Source organism: Phyllostomus discolor, chromosome 9 (assembly GCF_004126475.2).
Source record: "Phyllostomus discolor isolate MPI-MPIP mPhyDis1 chromosome 9, mPhyDis1.pri.v3, whole genome shotgun sequence".
In the NCBI taxonomy this organism is placed as follows: domain Eukaryota; kingdom Metazoa; phylum Chordata; class Mammalia; order Chiroptera; family Phyllostomidae; genus Phyllostomus; species Phyllostomus discolor.
The window spans coordinates 14,780,686-14,802,389 of NC_040911.2; the positions used below are offsets into that span (position 1 = coordinate 14,780,686).

The 21,704-nt window shown below is 38.7% G+C and overlaps 1 protein-coding gene across 1 annotated transcript in view; it reads right to left on the minus strand.

Annotated features, from left to right (window-relative positions):
• The window catches only part of DCC (DCC netrin 1 receptor), a 1,018,954-nt gene that overhangs the window by 120,291 nt on the left and 876,959 nt on the right, over positions 1 to 21,704 (minus strand). The window lies entirely within an intron of this gene.

The window sequence follows — 21,704 nt, forward strand, 5'->3', positions numbered from 1 at the left end:
AAATTGAAGTAATTTATTGGAGATATTCAAGGTAAGAAAATGTTGTTCAAGCATTGTATAGTCAATAGACGTTAACATTAAATATAAAGGACACACCCAACCTGTTACCAACCTGCAGGTAATCAGGGATATTGTTCTCCTGGTCCTGAAAACTGCTAGAAAATGAGCTTTAGACACTTAAAATAACCCGGGGAGATATTGAGATAACTGGTCAAGGATAAGTTTAACGAGCTGAGACGAAGTGAGGGTTGTAAAGGAGAGCTTTTATTTTGAAAGACTACATATTTTGATTTTAAAGACATATTACAATCATAGACAAAATTAAGGGACAGCAGGGACAGCATAGCCAGATATGTTTCAGTAAGTATTGTCTATGATGATACTATTATTGTTGTTATTCTGAGACAACTATAATATGGGATACTGTCTAATCACAAACAATTCGAATTCCACCATCCCCTGTGTCCTTGAGAACCAGAGTCTTGATGGGGACAAAAGGACATGTGGATTTAAAACAGGAAAGGTTAAGTAAAGTATTGTGTTCCAAAATTTAATTAGGAAAACCTGTTTTAAACTCAAAAGGTAATCCATGGACATGAACTAAGGGAGGGGGATGTGGATAGGAGGGGTTGTGCAGGGCGGAGGGGAATAAAGGGCGAGGGAAATGGAACAGCTGTAATAGCATAATCAACAAAATATATCAAAAAAATAAAAATAAACTCAAAAGGTATTCTATCTCTATTGTAGTTCTATCCACTGAGAAAGTCTAGCAATAGTGACTGAATGACAGCAAGCATCCCTAGCATCCAGACCTGGATTTTGAACAAATACTTCCCACTGCAAGAAACAAGGGCTTGTCGGAGAACAGGTTGATTGTGGTCTGATATGATTCAGGCTCCTACCCGTTGAGCCTGAAACACCCTGGCACACCAGACAGAGGGGAAGCAACCGAAGACTAGTGGGCTCATGGCAAATGGATTTAGGAATCTGCTTGAAGAGGCTTCCACGGACCAAAGATCTGAGGACGATCTGAGCTTCCACAACAAAGAAGTTGCAATGAATTCAAACCCAACAAATAAATATGAATGCATAAAATTCATAAAGATTTTAAAAACATTTTTGTTTGATTTACTGGGGGGATGTTGGTGGATAAAATTATATAGGTTTCAAGTGTACAATTCTGTAACACATCATCTCTATATTGTATTGTGTGTTCACCACTCAAGGTCAAGCCTCTTGCGGTCACCGTTTACCCCCCAGTTATGCTCTTCTCCCTCCCCGGCTTCCCTAAGGTGATCACCATACTGTTTTCTTTGCGTCTGAGTTGTTTTTCTTAATCCCTTTGTCACTAATCACCAGAGAGATTCAAATTAAAACCACAATGAGATATCACCTCACACATATCAGAATGGGCATGAGGCTTTTCTGTCTCTGCCCGCACCCCCCAGCTGCCCAGTTTATACCTCCTTAGACAAGACACTCTGTAAAACCCGCTCTGGCATTTCTGCACTGTTGGCTTCTAGTCTTTTTCTGTGCACATTACTTCTCATTTAAGAGAAAACATGCACCTGAACTAGTTCATTCTCATTTTCCTGGTTTGAATTTGTGTCTCGGTTGGAATTCCAATATGTGCACATCATCTATCCGCTGTCAGGCTGCTGAGCAGTATTCATCAGCCCTTAATCTCTCCCCCACAGTCCATGTGAGGCGGCTGTCATTTCCATATGACCCTGGCTAATATTGAAACCCGCTAGGTCTCCAGTCCTCTGAGTAATGGCAGCTTCTTCTACTCGAGGTCAAGCCGCGGTGTAGGCTACTATAGCAAAGACTCTGAAGTTGTACGATTTACTAGCTGTGGGGAGAATGAATGATCACGAATCGCTTAATTCCACAAGTCCTAACTATGGTGTGCACGCCTTAGGGGAGACCGATCTCCAATTTAAATGAAGAGTGGTCATGGCTTAGTCTCAGGAAAGGTAAACAGATTTGCAATGGAGTTGTAACTGGCAAAGAAGATCGTGTTGAGTAGGGGTCTTGGTCCTTTCAGTCCAGTCTTTTTCTGTTTTCAGTGACTTGAGGTTCAGATGAGTTCACTTCTTTCTAAAGTTAACACAGAGCTACTCAGGAAATAAGAGACCTGGGACAACTCCGTAACCCCTCGTTGCAGCTTTTTCAAGGAGCTTTTATGTACGCGCTTTATACTCTATGTGCTCTCTCTGGCCTCAGCACAGTGCTTTTGTCAAACTGTGTGTGACCTGCTGAGAAAGGACGATCTTTCCATGGCTCAATCAAGCTCGATCCAATACTGAATCGGCCTGAATGACAACAGTAAAAATATATTGGTCAGCTATTGATTAATGGTGGACTGAGGACTATATTGCTTTGATGCTCTTTATACTGTGATGGAGGTACCACATCTGAGTGTGTACTGAGGGGAAATAGGCTGTGAGATTGAATGAACGGGGAGCAAAGGAGAACGAGGGTTTTCGCCCCATACAAAAGAAGGGTGTCATTTACTGGCACACCACTAGAGAGCAATGTGGAGCTATTTTCCTGCACATGCTCAGAGCTCTTAAACTTTAAAATCAGTAACTCACAAAAGAATTGCATAGAGTTGCTCCCTCCATAGAAGCATCAAATGAGTTAAACACATTTAATACTACCATAATGAATTCCAAATGAATTAATCATTAATTATGTTCAGACACCATTGTTCAGAAATACACTTAATGACAATTATGATGGTAAATTTATTTTTTGGATTTGCTAAAAATGTTGCAGATATATAGGCTTGAAAATATATCAATTGCCTCTGAACAATAAAGTACAGCAGCATTTTCTTATTTTAACACACTGTGAATGAAATCATACTGAAATAACTTAGTATTTGGTGGGTATCCATGGAAATTATTTTTAATTATGGGTATTCTGAGTGACTCCACAGATTTCAAATTATCGTTCAGACTTTAATCATTGTTATAATAAAGGCTAACCTTTATTATAGTATACATCGAATTGAGATAAAGGAGGCTAAAGAAGTACTTAATAATTCCTTCAGCATCCAAAATAGATGGTTCCTGGCCAATATCTTTGTGGCTAGGGAGATAAAAAGGAATAAATGCACATTTATAGATTATAGGGGCTGTAAAGACAAGGAATGAGTAATAGGGAGAAGTTTTGGTTTTCCTTCCCCAGAAACCTGGTAGGTGAGAGACCCATTATTCTAAGAGCTCTGTGTTGAGGCTTGCCTGGAGGTGGTAAGACGAATGAGGTTCTCTGGGGTAGAGGCAATGAATCAAGGAGCCTGCAGATAGCCCCTCTGGGGCTCGCCCAAGATGCTGTGCTGAGGAACAAACTCCAGTGAGGTCTATCATTATTTTAATTAATATTTTACTTGAATTAAATGTCACTGGCATGTGCCGGATTGACAGCCCGTAGTCCTTCATTCATTACAGATTATGTGCAAACTTCAGTCAGTGGCCCTGTCCATGCCAAGCGCTCGTCCGGGCCCAGTTGCCTCGTCCCTGAATCTCCTGCCCTGTCTGTTCGCACTGCCAACAAGTCAATCAGGGACTGGTGGTAGCTGTTTTCCCAAAGCAGAGCCTGTTCCTTGCAGTGGACCTAGGCTACCACGTGCACGAAGTACAGGCCGCTGGATGGCTGTCAGGTGGCAAATGTTCCAGGGCATCTTTGACCCCGCTGGGCCCCAACTGTTTAATTCAGTGTAACAAGTGGAGAGCAAATACAGCTGGTTGCATTGATCTCTTAAAAGAACGAGCAATTCATATTTGAGAAAGAAGTTACTATCCAATACATAACAATATTCAACTCTACCTCATTACGGATACGCCTTCGCAAATTTAATTAATAAGCAATCTAATTAGCACCCTTATGTTTTTTCCCCCTAGGAACACTGCTCAAAGAATGGTCAGATTTATAACATGACTTGCCCATTAACCCATCTTGCAGGTACTAGATACTTAGCTATTCTGTATGAGAAAGTTCTTGAGTTCAAAGAAGTACTAAGGTATTTTTTTTTAATTTACCAAAATCAAATCACGAGGGAAACCAGGTAAACATTAAGTTCATAAGAAATGTTTCAGTGTTTGGCAGACAGAATGCGCTTGATAAATATTTGTTGGATTGGTGAATGTGTGAGAGTGGAAAGGATAAATTACTTAGCAAAAGTTAAAAAGCAAGCCCCAATCAATCTGAACATAGAACTCAGATTTCTTAACTCCATACTGTACATTCTGGTATCTACAGGTTCATACAAATATGAATCCAAAGAGATTGTGCCACATTTCCACCTCTCACTAGCATAGCCAGGTTCAACTATTCTTCATTCATTCATTTGTTCATTCACTCATCAATTGTCATTGAACATCTTCTGTATATAAGATATGGTTATAAGCTTTCTAGGGTATGTAAGGATGTTTTTTTAAAAAACCTGGCCTTGATGTATCTTTTAAGGTAGAAGATGTGTCAGAATTTTTTAAAAAATAGAGCAGATTGTTCTGAAATCAGAGGGTTTTGTGGAGAAGATGGCAGTTTCGCTGACTCTTTTGGTGAAGAGATGTTGAGGAGAGAGAGTGAAACAAGCAGGTGCAAGTGAATGGCTCAGAGTGGCTGGAGCATCATGTAGGCAGGATCCGAACCTGGAGACCATGACAGTCCCTCCTCCCCCCACACCCACTCAGCCTCCTCCTTCTCCTCCGCCTAGGCTGCTCTGTGGTGGCATTTGTTGGATGCCTAATTAGGCCCTTGGTTAATGACCCCACACCCCCTATTTTATTCATGTCTTACGTTAACCCAGTGGCTGGCATACAGTAAGTACTCAATACATATTTACTGAATGGAGGAATGGCGATCACCCTCTTAAAAGTAAGGGGGAGAATTCTAATCCCCAAAGTGCAGCCTTATCCTCTGCACGACTTTCCTTTTACTGAATAAGTGATGGTGAATTGAAGAACATTTTGAATAAGTTTCAAATTATACTTTTAGGGGAATTAATTCCTCAGGGCTACGTCGTCCAGGAAAGATGGAAAAGATGTGAATGTAGGTACACCACTCAGTTAATTCAAGCAAATGAATCATGGCTTTGGTTTAAAAGCCAGTCAAACAGACTCCCTGTCATAAAGAGATAAAATAAAACAAAACAATAAATAAAATAAAAAGTTGTGGTTAGGAACTAAAAGAGGAAACATATCCTTCATTTTTACGAAGGATTGCCATCCCTTCCTCTCGTCCTACCTCCTCTCTCCTTTAGTTCCTGGGCTAATCCTCTTCCCTCCTCCCCGCCCATTTCTTTGGGTTTTGGGGAGAGGCAGAGGGAACAAAGAGGTGGAAACAAGATACAAAGAGAAAGAATGATACGAAAGTAAACACAGAGGTGCCGAGGAAAGAGGTCAAAGATCATACAATGACCAGCATCCTTGTTTACTGGCACTCGCCACACCAGATACCAGCACTGCCGTGTCTGTCTTCACGGGGACCCAAAGAAGTAGGCGCGAGGTTGTCCCGCTGCAGGGAAGAGAAGACGCAGGCTCGGTGACGGTCACGGAGCTCACTAAGTAGAAATGCTCAAATCCAAGCCAGGTCTGCCCTGCATTCTCAAGTCCACCCATGGGCCACTGCAGAACAAACCCGGGAAGATGGCGTGGGCCGAGCCCCCGATGCTTTGACTCTCTTTAAGTGGACAAATAGGAATATGACACAGACACAAGTAATTGTGGTTCTTCATGCATCACTTTAAGCAGAGACGAAAGGAAACTTTTTTACTTCTTGGTAAAGTATTATCGACGTCACATGAATACCATTTAATTTTCTCCTCACAGCATGGTATACCAGTGTACCTCATGGTGACTATTATTTTATACTTTGACTTTGCCTTTCACTCAACAAGTGTCTGAGGCTGTGCGTGTGTACATGTGTGTACATCAAAGTCACCGACACAATCTGTCAGCCTCTGCATTCACCCAGCGTCCTGCCTTTATCTGGGCAGCGTCTTCAGTTACCTGCGTGCTGACATTTAATCATGCCATATGTCAAATAGATGCGACTCAAGCACTCAGGTGACATGCGACCTGTGTGCACATATGTGTGCATTTACTTAAAATCATAGTTGTCATTTCTCTACATATTGTAGTTTCAGACTAAGTCCCAGTGAGTGGTAACCCACTGAGGGCTATAACCCAGTGCTGTCCTCTGACACTCTCTGGGGTGACATAAATGTTCCCTATCTATGCAATCCAATGTGGCAGTCAGTAGTCACATTTGCCTATTAAGCAGAAAGCACTGAAAATGTGAGTAGCTGACTGAAGAACTGATTTTTTTCATTTTATTTAATTTTAATATATTCATGTTTAAATGGCCACATTTGGACCAGGGTGTAGGACAACACACCTATATAGAAGTTCTGTTTACCTTTCTCTCCCATGGTGTTGCCATAGTTACCAAAGTCTTGTGGACAATGCCAAGGGCAGATGGAGTAGATTCAATATGATGGTTCCTGCTGCTATTTTTCCCTTTGAATTTGACATAACTCACTACGATACCTACTATGATTGCATAGCTTGGGCTGAAATATAATTTAGTAAGTTGAATACATATATTACACTTGAAGTTAAAAATAAAGCATTTGCCTTATACCTGATTGAATTTCTTATGCACATACTAATTTCTACCCACATGGCAATAGATTGCCTCAACTGATAAGACTGAGTACTCACGATTTTTGATTCTGTACTCTAAAATTTGGATTTTTTGCTCATTTGAATATATACTGAACTCAAGGAAATATATCTAGATGGAAAATAACTTTGTTAATAATGGAAAGAGACATTAAATTAATGATAAGTCTAAGGTGGCTGTAAAATTGAATTCATTTTTAACCCATGCTTTAATAAAACATGAAGAAATGAAATTGGAATAATTAGGTCAGAATAAGAACCCGGTTAAAATAATTACCAATGATAAATGGTAAGAAGATAATGGCATTAGGCCATTTGCTCATAAACAAATACAGTTTCTGACCTAAGTTCTCAAAAAGTCAACTAGTATTTTAGTGACTAATTCAGTTTGTCTTGAGGTGAATAGGAAGAATAGGGAGAGAGAAAAAAATTAAACAAAATCAAGTGGATTTAAATGAGCTGATCCAAAAATCAGCCAAATGTCAGCATTAACAGTAACATTGGATGTATGGGAAAAATAAAAAAATGCTGTCAGTATCAGGAAATCAGTGAAATAAGAGGCAAACTAGGCTTATTGGTCCCAGCAACATAACATAACATTACTAGTATAATTTTGGGTTTCAATAGACAACTCGTTAGTGCAAGAAAAGAGAAAAGGTAAATAATAGTAGCTTATCCAGTTGCGGAGGGACAACATGTGGCCAGGCTGGCCTTTCTCCAGAACCTTGATTGGCTAGAACCTGGAAAAAGATAAGTGGCCAGAGGAGAGCATTTAGAGACATAAACTCCGCCTGACACGCGGCTGGTGTGGGAGCTGGCCGAATTCACAGGCCCCAGCTTTCAGTAGGAATCACTGAGCATTCAGGAGTAAGGCTCCGAAGGACAGGATTCTTCCTCCCGGGCCAACTTCACCAGAAGGAGATGAAACTCCAGTGAGAGTTTGGAGAGTGGAAAGGGCATGGCATGGGATTAGATACACTTACGTTAGAGACAAATCTGTCTACTTAAGAGATAAATATTTTTGAGCAATTTTTCTTAACTTTTCAAAGCTCCATCTTTGTCTTTTTTTAATCTGTAAATGTGAATTGCAATACCTTTATTTAAGGTACATATTGTTGATATATTGTATTACATATTTTTATTATTGTTCAAGTACAGTTGTCTCCATTTTCACTGAACCATGCCATCTATAGCACAGGTGGCAAACACATGACCCACAGACTAAATCCGGCCCTCCGCCTTATTTTATCCGGCCTGGCACCTTGTTTCTACCCAGTGGCAGCGCCGAGCTCCTTGCCCCTAGTTAAGGAGTACAGTAGTTACATTTATACAGTCCTAAAATTACATTCGGCCCTTTGAAGGCAACTGCAAGGCTGATGTGGCTCCTGGTGAAAATGAGTTTGATACCCCTGCTCTAGACCAAGGGACATAAGCAAATGGGATCTCATCAAAATAAAAAGCTAAAGAAAACAGCATTAAAATGATAATATATTTTAAAATAACTAGATACTGGGTTGACGTTTAATAAATGATATTTGTTATTTTATTATGACCTAAATTGACCTCTTATAACTATCCAGTATAGATTTAAATGAAGTTTTGTTTACTTTCTTTTTTTGGGGAGGTGTCCTAACTTTCTCTTTGCCGCCTATTCTGTCTCTTAAATGCCGCAAGAACCATCCCCCTGGGGAAGCTGTGTGCAGAAGAATTTTGATTTTCCTGCCCGTGTCTGTGCACTCACAGGGAATGGTCATTCATCTAACTCTTCATAGGACACGAAAGGAAATGAACGATGCTTCTAACCAAGCCACTCTCTCTCCTCCTGACACTCACCATTATACTGACATATACTGCTATATGTCAGTATAATTTATAGATCGAGGAGTCTCTGGTTTTGCGTCTGGCTATTTTGAATATATGATTTAAGGGAGAAACAAAACTTCAAACAAGCGGCAAGCAGAAAGATAATCTTGCCATTTTTACACCTTTTTTGACCTGAAATGTTGGTTTATAATTTGTTGTTTATTTTATTTGTAAGACTGGGTCTTGACTCGCTGTTGGTTGCTTTATTAGGTCAAATCCACCGATAAAAATTTCTACTGATGGTGGAATTCAAAAGGATACTCTATACTTTCTAAAGGCCTTTGTCAATAAAAATTCCCAAAGACAAAGTAAACAGCAACCCCACTGCAGCAAGAGCGCACCGTCTCAGGGCAACAGTCGGGGTGGGCAGCACTCACTCGTTTCTCTAAATTCCATCCTGTGGGCCGTCACCTTGCGCTCTGTGTGCGCGCCTACCCATCCATACTCTTGGGCTGAAAGGGACACTCTCATCTTTACAGGTTATGTCCACCTCGCCCATTGTACAGGGTCCAGCACAAACAACCCCCCCCTTTTTCTTACAAAATCTTTCATTACAAAATCATAAGCAGGTAATCCTCTAACAACAATATCACACTCAAGCACACCCTATGGCATTTTAGGTGAAATGTTCAAATTAAAACTATAAATTATTACACCCATGGTATTACTCTGCCCACCACACTCAAGCAGGCGTTACTTTTGCTGGACCATGTATTTACAAAGTCCTTTTGTGTTCTACACAATGCCAAGATCAAGTTGAAAAATTAACTCAGAAATATATCTAGGACTTTTTAAAATACAATTTCTAGACATTGTCAAATAGCAAAGCTACCCGGTGCCACTTAAGACTAGGAAAATTTAAAAATATTATAAAACTTAGATCCCGAACAAAAATGCTCTAATTATTTTGTTGTTCAAGAATTTTATTTTATTGGGCATTAGTTGAAGCAGGAGGGCCACAGACTAAAATGTTTGTTTTCTTTGTGAGTGTAAGCAATTTTTCCTGCACTGTAATTATTATAAGATAATTTAACTCAAATTTGAAATATTCAAGTAGGTTAAGTATAATTAGAGAGGTAGTTAAATAATATAGTAGTCGTTTAAATGGTGAATCAAAAATATTTTTCAGTGATTAATATTAACAAGTAATGTACTTTCCTGGATTCAAGACAACAAATATGGTATAAACTGTATTTGTCACAAATATATTGTATTAGTTAGGATACAGACCTAGCTGCTATAATAGAGAGACAGCAGAATAGAGCAGTTTAAAGAAAATAAAAGGAAGAGTTTGACAGTGACCAGTGCTGAACTGGTGATCTGGTTTGCCAGTGTGTCCACTTGCATCTCTAAGTCTAATCCAACATCACTCCCAGCCAGTGAGAAGGGGAAGGGGCTCTGAGTGTTCGCATGTGCTCACGCATCTGTGAGTGGCAAAGCCTAAGTGCACACTCTCACATTTACTGCACTGGCCAGAACTTAGTCACACAGCCTTCCACAATCATAATCATAAAGAAGGCCATGCATGAAACGTGCCTTCCGCTGGGTGGCCACGGGTCTTCCTAAAATCAAGTAAGTGGATCTATTATCGAAGACACTGCCTTTGGAGGGAACAAGAAGAGAACAGCCATGGGAAGTTCTTTCTAAAAAAGAATGAGATAATTATCTGGATGTTTCAGAACAGGGCCGATTCTTCATACATGCTCTCGCCTTTAATGCACGTGCCTTCCGCGAGACATGGGCATGCTCATTCACATTCACACTGAAGGCAGGTGCCAGTTTTTGCTTTTATTTTGTAATACTCCCAGTGCCTACCATTGTTTCAGACATGTAGTGAAAACTTTACAAATTTGTTGAATGAATAAAATGACTATCTGAATGAAGGGAATTAAAGGTGAAAATTTGACATTAAGAAAGATGAACTATTCTTGTCAAGGTCAAACAGCTGATAGCTGGTAGAGTCAGGGTGTAACCCCTGCCTCTTTGAAGAATTCTCCTGAGTGATCCTCCTGCAAGAAAGTTCCTGTGATAAAAACAAGTCATCTGCCTGATAGAAGCTCTTCCTCTGTAACCTGGGATAAAAAAATCTGTGATGATTGCAGTTTTGTCAGAAAGGCATTTGCTGCATTTCTGCTGTTGGATGGGAAAGATTCTCATGTTGGCCTCATACATTTCCTGAGCAATCACCCAAACTTCTCTCTGCCCTCTGGATGGCAGAGAACTCTGTGGCTGACTGATTTTCAAATGAATAATTCTAACAAGAAGGCTCATTCTAATTAATGTGTTGTATTTTTGCTTTTGATTATAAATTGCAAGGATAACACCAGATATATGGATGTTTTAACAAATGCTCAATACTAGAACACTTACATATTCCTGGTCCCATTCTTTACCCATCAGCTATAATGATTTCTGAACTGACTCCTTCAAAACCCATTAAATTGGATAATGGATGAAGTGGACTCTCATGCAGGGGTTTGAGTATTGATGTTCACTCAGGACAAATTTCTACCAACATGAGAAACATCATGGTGAGTGTGTGTCTGTGTGTATGTTTTTTTGCATGTGAGGGAAGCTGTATAGGAGTTCAAAAACTCCTTTTCCTACATCTTTGCCAGCACTTGTTGTTTGTTGATTTATTGATAATAGCCATTCTGATGGATGTTAGGTGATATCTTGAAGGGGAACCCTTGTGCACTGTTGGTGGGAATGCAGATTGGTGCAACCACTGTGGAAAGCAGTATGGAGATACTTCAAAAAATTAAAAATGGATCTGCCTTTTGCCACAACAATCCCACTTTTGGGAATATATCCGAAGGAACCCAAAACACGAATTCAAAGAACATAAGTACCCCTATGTTCATTGCAGCATTAAGTACAATTGCCAAGATATGGAAGCAGCCCAGGTGTCCATCAGTAGATGAGGGGATAAACCACTATGGGACATTTGCACAATGGAATTCTACTTGGCTGTAAAAAAGAAGAAAATGTTACCGTTTGCCACAGCATGGATGGACCTGGAGAGCATTAGGCTAAATGAAATAAGCCAGTCAGAGAAAGACAAATACCATATGACTTCACTCATATGGGGAATCTGAAGAACAAACTGAACTCACAAGGAAAATAGAGACAGACTCATTGATAGAGGACAGGATGAAAGAGACGGTGGGGGTGAGGCGAGGAGGTGGAGGGATGGAGCAAAAGGGGAAAAGGACATGTGGACATGAACACCAGTGTGGTGACTGCTGTGGGGAGGGGATAGAAGGGGGCTAAACGGTCATGGAAAAAATACAATAAACTTTTAAAAAAGAGTTCAAAAACTCTGTCTAACATAAAATTTAAATGTATAAAATAACATGCATGGGCAATCAAGTAGGTTATGGTAAACCTGGAAAAACCGATGTTGTGACATTATTTGTACATGTATGAAAAAGGGGATAGGAAACACCTGTAACAATTATAAAAAAATTCCCCCCACATCCCCACCTCCATTTATTTTTACTTTATTTATGGGGAAATATTTCCTAACAGTTGGGATTTTTGAATTCTCCAAGTCACATTGCGTTTTGTAATGGGGTACACATAGTAGGAGGAACCCTTATGTACCCATTTGACTGGCTACAGGGTTTCCAGATTAAGCGTTATTTCTAGGTGTGTCTGTGAGGATATTTCTGGATGAGCTTAGCTGAAATCGGCAGACTGAGGCAGAATACCTTCTCCAGTGTGGGAGGGCATCATCCATTCCACTGAAGGACTCAATAAAACAAAAGACAGAGAAAAAAGGAGTTCACCCTTTTCTCCTGCCTATGGCATGAGCTAGGACATTTCATTTCGTCTTCTCCTGCCCCTAGGATTCACACCATCAGCTCCCTGCTTCAAAGGGTTCTGGTCTTGGACTGAGTCACACCGCTGGCTTTCCCAGGTCTCTCACTGGCAGGCATGTACCTCTCATTGATTTGGTTTCTCTGGAAACCCCTGATGAATTCACTGTTCTTCCTCAAAAAGAAAATCCATGACAATGTGATGCTCCAGTTTCTCAGCAAAACAAAAATGACATTTCCTGCCAAGTCTGCAGGTATGTGTCCATGAGAAAACAGGGCTGATTTGTCTTCAATTATGAAATAAGGAGAGGCAAAAATTTTATAAACATTTTAAAGTGACTTTATATAACTTATATCTTTAATCTCCCTAATAGCCTCAATAATCTGTCATTTTACCTCTAACTTGGCAACGTAGAAACTGGGACTTGGAGAGACTGTTATTTGTCAATGGCCTCCAAGGTCATTAAAAGAAGGGTCCTATTCGAAGTGAAGTCCATGATTCCAAGTCTAGTGTTCTCTCTGTTTAACCGACATTGGCAATGTTATGTCTCTCTTTGGCACTGGATGTAAGTTGACTGAATTGCTACTTTACAGAGTCCAACTTCAAACACACTAATGCTCACACAACTCTAATTAGCTGAATAAACTTATCCAACTAATTATATTTTTCTCTATTATAATGATGATGTTGAAAAAATTACATTTGCACCTCTAACATGTGACTCACAGATAGTAATGACTAAACCCAGTCTTCTCACTGACTTCTGGAGAAACCAGGCAAAGTGTTGGAGGGCTGCACTTTGATACAGGAGGAACGGTCATTAGAGAAAACAAATTGTTCAACTCGAGAGTTGTAGAAAGAGTGAGTTATCATTATTCAATTCAACATACGACTTAAACTGAGTATAAATCACATATTTTCTCGCGATATTATGGGCAACCCTGCATGGCTGAGGTGGCAAAATGTAGTTGAACAGAAAAACGTATGTAAGAGACTGGACAAAGAAGCATAAAGAGACCTGATGGTGTGTGTGTGAATGTGAATGTGTGTGTGTGAGAGAGAGAGAGAGAGAAAGAGAGAGAAACACAGAGAAAGACAGATCTGTTGGAGAAAAGTAGACTTCCAAACTTCTACAGATTTAGTGAAAACCAAGAGATCCCCAAAGAATTCTTCAGGTGCTGAATGAGTATGGAGAAATGGCTTACTTCAGACAATTACTGTAGAATTTCAGAGGGATTGGTTCCCTCTGCTACACAATTTTGAAAGCTTGTGCTTGACTTTCACAAGATAGCCTGTGGAGGGTACTTAACCTGTTGTGATACAGCACAGAAGTTGATGAATGCTTTTGAGCCAGGCAGTTGGAGTGCTGGTTCTATCACTCGTGAAGAGCTTCAGTACAAGTCATTTAACCTCCTTAGCCTCGGTTTGACTTTATCTAGCTCGTTAACTCATCTGTAAGATGGCAACAACGATAGTGTCTCCTCTCAGGGTGATTGTGAGGATCGAATGAGGCGCTTCATGTAAAGAATGTAGAGCTCAGCACACAGTAAGTGCTCAATAAGTCATTTACCATTATTATGGGCTGTGCAAACCTTCAATTATTTGTGATGCACATATTTAGTGAGTTTCCTAAGTGTTTACCATATAGACCCTAAGCAATAATATCCGCTTGTCTTATTGAACACTGTTAATATCAGGTTTCCTTTTGCTTTCTCCTCAAAGTTTAACATAAAATACAGTTCACAGACAATAAAGATATGTCTTCATCCAAATACACTTTAAATGTTTATAGTAGTAGCCTACGCCATATTTTGTTTCCTGAAGAGACACAATGCGTGCTTCAAAGATAACTTCATCCTCCACCACACTGACAGGGTCTGTTTCTTCCTCCCATGGTTGCTTTTCCCAAGGCCAGGCATGCTAATTATGCCCATGTGACAGAGTGGGGAAACCAGGGCACAAAGTCAAGGTAACCTGACCAACAACGGAAGAATCCTTGTGATGTGTGCACTGGCTTTTCAGAACTTTAAATTGCTTCTTTCTCCCTTCAGGCAAATAAAGCAACAAGAGAGACAATGGGCATCGTCACCCTGTCATTGCCAAGAGATGGAAACTCATACTACTTGTAGTTAAAAATTCTTTCAATGGATTTCATCTGACAATGTATGTGTCCATGCTTTTGGTTTCTGTATGCCATTAAACACACATCCCTCCAATGTCAAAATAACAGCCTCTGGTGTTTTTCTACAAGTTCAAATACTAAAAGATGGTGTGGCCGTGATACAAGAGACTTGAAAAAAATAGAGCATAGTTGAGAATTGAATTATTGCTCACGATCATGAGGTAACATGTTCGTAAAAGACAATGTTAGGAATAGGGTCAAGTATAAAAGAAAATAATCACGTTTCTGCCCCAATCCTACAACCTCTCTATAAGTATAGTTTTGTTCAGTTATTTTATAGTGCTCTTTGATTTCTATTCAGAAATGACTAATTGGTGTGTAAACCTTGTGAATTAGATTACCATAAAGATAAATGGCTTGCTTTTATTCTTGTGGGTACGATTCCTGGCTCCATAATTTTTTTTTAGAAAAAATTTGATTTCTTTGCTGTAAATGTGCTTTGCTCTCAGAAAAAAAAGCCTCTGTGCAAATTCATTGTATTCCATCCAAGTTCCTTTCCTGTCTCTCCCTGAAAAACAGAGGCCTGGCCACAATTACAAGAAAGGTAATATAGACCTTTCTAGAGATGAATGCGGGAGGTGTATTCTGTTCCTAACTTGCTTCTGGACTTGAATGTAAAAGGTGTGTTGGACTAGCCAGAAGAACACAATGCCTTTGGATAGTTGAGGTAATACTGCCTGTGACTATGAAGTTCATCTTATTCACCTGACTTCACTCTCAAGAACCCTTTCACATGGCCATTCCCTGTCACTGTATGCTTTCTTTCAGCACTGGAATTGCTTTTGTGTTGAGTTCCCTCTTAGTTTTTCATGTTTTGATATTCGTCACGATGCTTTACAAAGTAGATGGTGCCTGCTTCAGAAATGGTTTTCTTTGCTTTTACATTTAGGAGGAGATTGAGAACAAGCAATTAAGATTGAGTTACCTTTAGGTATTGCCTTTTTAGGGTTGCTGTAGCAATTTATATAAAGTTGGTGACTTAAATTTAGAAATCCGTTCTCTCACAATTCTGAAAGCTTGAAGTCCAAAACCGAGGTATGAGGGAGGCCACCCCTGCCCCGGAAGCTCTAAGGGAGAAGCCGTCCTTGCCTTTCCTAGCGGCTGGTGGCTGTCAGCGGTCTCCCTGGGTGCATCTCCCCAAGCTCTGCCTCTGTCTTCACCTGACTCTCTCCTCTTCTCCCTCTGTATCTCCGTCAGGTGCCTCTTACAAGAACACATCCTTGAATTTACAGCCTGCCTAATAATCTGGGACAGTCTTATCTACAGATCCTTAACTTAATTATATCTGCAAAGACGCTTCTTCCAAGGAAGGTCACTTGCACAGTTTCTGGGGATTAAGAGGTGGACATAGCGTGTGAGGGTCCCCATTCAAATCACTGCACCTTGTAAAGAGACATATCTAAGGAATCAATGGTCTCTAAAATGTCATTTCTTTGTTCATTGTTAAAAAGGCTATGTTGACACTCACTTAAATGCTTGTAGAAGCATATGATCCCTTAGCTCATAACACTATGACTTCTCAGAAAGACTCCAGGCTGCTGGCACAAATATTTAATCTCTACTAATAAAAGGAATTTACCCATGCTGCTAAAGGGGTGAAAGCCAGCTTTTCTATGTCTGCCTTTAGTTCTTATTTACATAAATTAACATACAATGAAGCAGCAGAAATACAACCCAACTTGCTATGCTTTTCTTTTCATGATTTATAACGCAACCTCCTAGCTCCTAACTAATGGCCATTTTCCTCTTATTCTCATGAAACAGTAAAATGCTTAGTTTAGGGGAAGGCCATTCCTACTGAGAGAGCAGAATTTAAGACAACATAATATTACCAAGTATGGAGAAATGTTCTAAGATTTAGGCTCTGTATAACCAAGGGCCCCTCTCAAATGACTGTGTTAAATAAAGTAGGTAATTTTCATATTGGATATGCCATCTGATTACTTGATTAACTGATTAATATGTTTCAAGGTAGACATTGCTATAAATAATAGATTGTATTTGATTGCTGTCCTTCATTTTCTAATGAATCTGTACTAGTCTCATGACTAGTATACGTGCATTTTTACAATGGAATATTGATCATTGAAACACCCCCCCCCCACACACACCCACACTTTCGGGGCACCTGAAAAACAGAAACGATTTGGATACACTATCAAATGAACTAACTTGCCATGTTAAAGGGGAACTTCTTTAAATTTTTATAAATATTAATCATCTAAATCTTAACTATCTGTCCCACAGTCAGCTCTCTGTACCATTGCCCTCAAAACAATGCACTGCCCAGCACAGTCCTAAGAAGGAACAGAATCCATATCATCACAAGACACGTGGACGCAGTGAGAAAGACTGAATGCAAAGACAGGATGGTGGGCTGAGTCAGGAGTCCACTGTGTATTGAGTTGGGACTCTCCAAAGTCATTAGGGTTTTGGAAGACAGACTTTGACAGTCTTTGTAAAAATACCAGGAGCTTGACCTGGAGAAGTTCTGGATAGTGAGCAAAGCACTTAAAGAAAATACCCAAGGAAAAAGGCCCAGCAGACCAGTCCTGGCTGGGATTAATTGCATAATGATGGGTGAATCACTTTTCTTTACACAGTGAGGAGGAGAAGAACACTTACCAGTAACTATCTTACATGCATAGTGAAGCAGTGACTATGTCCCATCACTAAGTTGCACACTAGAAAGGCCAGATGTGGACATCAAAGGCCATTGCAATGTCGTTTCAGCTCCCTTTGTAATCCTGGATTCCAGTTTTCTGGACTTTTTTGAATATGGAACATTATTTTCACCTAACAATGGCTATATGGCGATGAGAAGAAAGGCTAGGCAGTGGGTAAGACTCACTGAGTTGCTAAATAATGTGCACACATGTCATCAGCATTTGGATATCAATTAGTACCTTAACAAAATGACCATTAAACACACAACATATACCATTAGAATTGCTTGGGAATGGGGGAATCCAAGAACGATCAGTTTTGATTTTGTTCCCTCCCAAAACTTGCCCTCAATTATTTCTATTCACTATTCCTGCAACTGCCTTATATGAATTTTCACTCACAATAAAATTGATTTGTTCACTAGACCTTACACCTCCCTTGCTTTCCACTGACTTTGCAGTCTTGTATGTATCACACCGTGTCTTTTCCCATAAAAATAAATCCTATGCACCCTGAAAGTCAAAGTTTCATGCTAGTATCTCTACCAACATCATATGTAAGTAACCGTTCAACTAACCAAAGCAACCATTCTTATAGTAGCATTTGACCTCATTTTTTCTTTTTCAAAAAATATTTTTTATATTGATCACATAAACCTTTGGGAGCCTAGAATATGTCAGAGAATATGCCTTACATTTCTAAGTATCTCTCCCAATCTTTAAGGTGGTGTCTTATGCTTAACAGTTACTCAATACATAATTACATGCAATATAAATAAACAATTGGTAAGAAATGATAGACCAATTGGTCTTCAAACACACTATCTACCATAAGAGATCTTGTGTTTTGTTTTTGTTTCATTTTTTGATGAAGCAACTGCTTGCACTATGGAAAATTCATCCATTTGGTGTTTTGACTCATATCAACTAAATGACCAAAAATATTTGAAAATGAAATTATGACTCAGATAATATGTATTGTGTTATATTGAATTCACTTACGTCTGTAAAAGAAAAGTATTGAAACCTACTCAGGTGAATTTCAAAGAGATGATGAAATACTAAGAAAAAAGAAGAAGATACATTGTTCTTTGGATTCATCAGCATTCTTGTTCTATGCACAACATTTAGAGCATAGATACTGGGCAAGCAGTATGACAGGGAGAACCACATGCAGCAAAGGTGAGAGGGGCATACACTCAAATCTGAGATAAACAACAGGCATGCATGTGTCCTTGTAGAAATTCCATTACAATCCCCTCATTAAAACTGTCAGAGTACAATTGTAAAATTACTGATATTAACTTGAAAATAAGCTGGGACTCCCTGTGTAAACAACAAAATTGCAAAATAATAACAACAAGGTAGATTGACTTTCTTTTACAAGTGCTTTGTATCATACAAGATACAGTTTTTCAATGATCTGTCATGATCCTCAGTCAGAAATAGAGCTGGAGTTTGTGTTCATTATTGCTTCACTATAGATAAATGCTCTAAATAAGATAGTTGGGGATAAAGAAGGGGTAAATGTACCCTCCTTTCTTATTTTCTTCACCATTAAACGACTTATTTCTGTAGGTGTTTTGTTATCAGGTTTTTCAAACTTTGGTTCAAAAATCATTTTCATCATTCTTCTCACATCCTGCTTCAAAAAATACAAAGCAGAATTTTGTTAACCGACACCTATAATGTACTTCATTTAAAAATAATAAAATGTTCTCTACATGGTGCTTATTCATTTTTTATTCATGAATGTCAATGATTCTTGAGGCTGCTGAAGTGCATTGATTTTTCTGATTTAAAATGTTTGCATGTCATAAGCTCAAAACTTCTATATTCCATGCATGATGGAATTAGTTTTTGATGGGAGGGGTGATGCTAAGGTTAACATTATAATTTACATTGTATTCACTGAACTCAGAATGCACTCTGGGAGTTATAAAGGTTCATTTCTCCACAGGCTAAGAGATCTATTTCTAAGAGCACTCAAGTTAAATTTATCTCCCAAAATACAATATGACAGTGAGGACTCATTTTTGATGAGATTTGTGACAGAAATCAGAGAAAAGATATAATGCAGCCTGGCATTTTTGATATTCTTGAAAAGTTAAAATTTTGGCATACTGAAATAATTGTTTATTAGAGGACTTCAATTATGATCAATACAGATTAATAGGGACCTGATTTACCCTTTTTGCTGGATCAACTTCCAAAAACAAAAGTTTTCAGATATTGGACATCAGGCAGACCAGATGAGTGGTATCCGGGCAAAGAGAAACAAAATCAGCCCATCGATTCCCTGACCCTTATTGCCTGGAGACATTGCTCAGGCTGCAGGAGAGAGCGGGGAAACCGAGAGGAGCTCAGTGGATCCCCTTTGTTGAGCTCACAGAGTTGGAAGTCTGAGACAAGCAAAGCAACTGGAGCTCGTGAGGAAGAGCACCAGAGAGGAGAGAAATGCACAGAAGGAGGGCTCTGGAGGTTTATGGGGGATCTCTCCTGTGTCTCCATTGGAGTATTTTATCAGTGCATGCTATGAAGAAATTTTCCAAGCCTGGGGAAGGAACAACCAATATTAGCAAAAAAAAAAAAAAATGGTGCTCACTCAGGGCTAGGAATAAATGGATTTCCAAAGCCAAATTAAGAAAAATTTACATAATTTATGGAAATGTAGGTACTGTACTTAGAACGTATAGCCTTAATAGTAGGGCAAATTAGCCTTATGCTATTAGAGGGTACCGGTGCTCCAGTGCCATGTAATAGCTTAAAGGCAAGCCTCAAGAGGTTAAAAAATTTTCCAAGTAACTTAACTGCATTCTGGAATAATCCACAAAAATACCCAGCATCACAAAATTTTAAAAATACAATCTCTAAAAAACACATGTGCAAACTGCATATAATACGCATGTTTCATTGAATCCATCTATACCTTCAAAACTGTAGAAAAATACAATCCATAATGAAGAGAAAAATTAATAAATAAAAGCAGATCCAAAATAACATAGATAAAAGAATCTGTACACATGAGCATTCCTTATGTTCAAGAAGGTAGAAGAAAGTTTGACCATATTTACTAGAATATATAGAAAACACTCAAACCAAACTTCTAGAGATAAAAACTGTCATGTGTAGTATGAAAAACACAACAGATGAGATTAAGATCAGATCAGCCACTTTAGGGGGTAATACATGGTATTAGAGACCTACTAATAGAAACTATCAAAAATGAAACACAAAGAGAAAATAGCTAAAAATAATAAACAAAGAATCAGTGAACTGAATACAGCCCCAAATGCCAAACATATGTGTAAACGAAGTGCAAAAAATTAAAACTACTTGAAAAATAATGGTCTACAATTACCCAAATTTGATGAAACCTATGAACCCACTGATCCAAGAATCTCAACGAACCTCAAGCAGAAGAAACATAAAAAATACCACACTGAGACATCATAATAAAATGATGTAAAAGTAGTGGCAAAGAAAAAAATCTTCAAAGTAGCCATAGAAAAAGGCCCACGTGCAGAGGTACAAAGAATGATTCTAGCAGTCTCATTGGAAGCAAGGCAATACTGGAGACAGTGAAGTATAATGATACCACTAAAAATACTAAAATTAAAAAAAATGTTGACCTATAATTCCATCTCCAGTGCAAATGTATTTTTAAAAACTAAGGGAAAATGAATACCTTTTTAGATTTCCAGAAATAAAAAAATGAATTACCACTTAACTCCATTACAAGGAAGTCATTCAAGAATAAACAAAAACCATGCCAGTTCAAAATCTGGATTATCAAAAAATGAATGAAGAGCAACTAAAAATGCTAACTATTTAGTTAGATATAAAATACATCATTTTTCTTGTTTTTTAACCTTTAAAGAATATTTGATTATACAAAGAAAAACTAATAGCAATACACTGTGAACTTTGATAATATTTCTGTAAGGTAAATAGTGATAAGTCAAAGATGCATCTATAAATTATAAAGCAACCACTAGAGAATCAATACAGATATAGTGGATGATCCCACAAAGAATGAAAGATAAATGATTTAAAGATACTTAATGCCACCCACAATGCAGAGAGAAATAAAAAGAGCACAAAGAACATATAGGACAACAGATACAACAAAACACACACAAAACAGCAGGATGGTAGACATTTATAAACCCAATCATATCAATATTCACATTAAATGTAAATGGTCTAAATATGTCAATTAAAATTCAGAGACTGTCAGGTTTGATTAAAAACCTAGACCCAACTATATGCTGCCTACAAAAGCCCACTTCAAATACAAGTACAAAAACAGTTTGAAAGAAAAGAATGAGAAATATGTATCATGATAATACATAAACAAAAAATAGGCTGGAGTTATTATTAATATCAGACACAAGGTAGGTTACAGAGCAAAGGATATCACCACTGATAAAGAGTGATAGTTTACAAATGACAAAGTGATTAATTCATCTAGCGGAC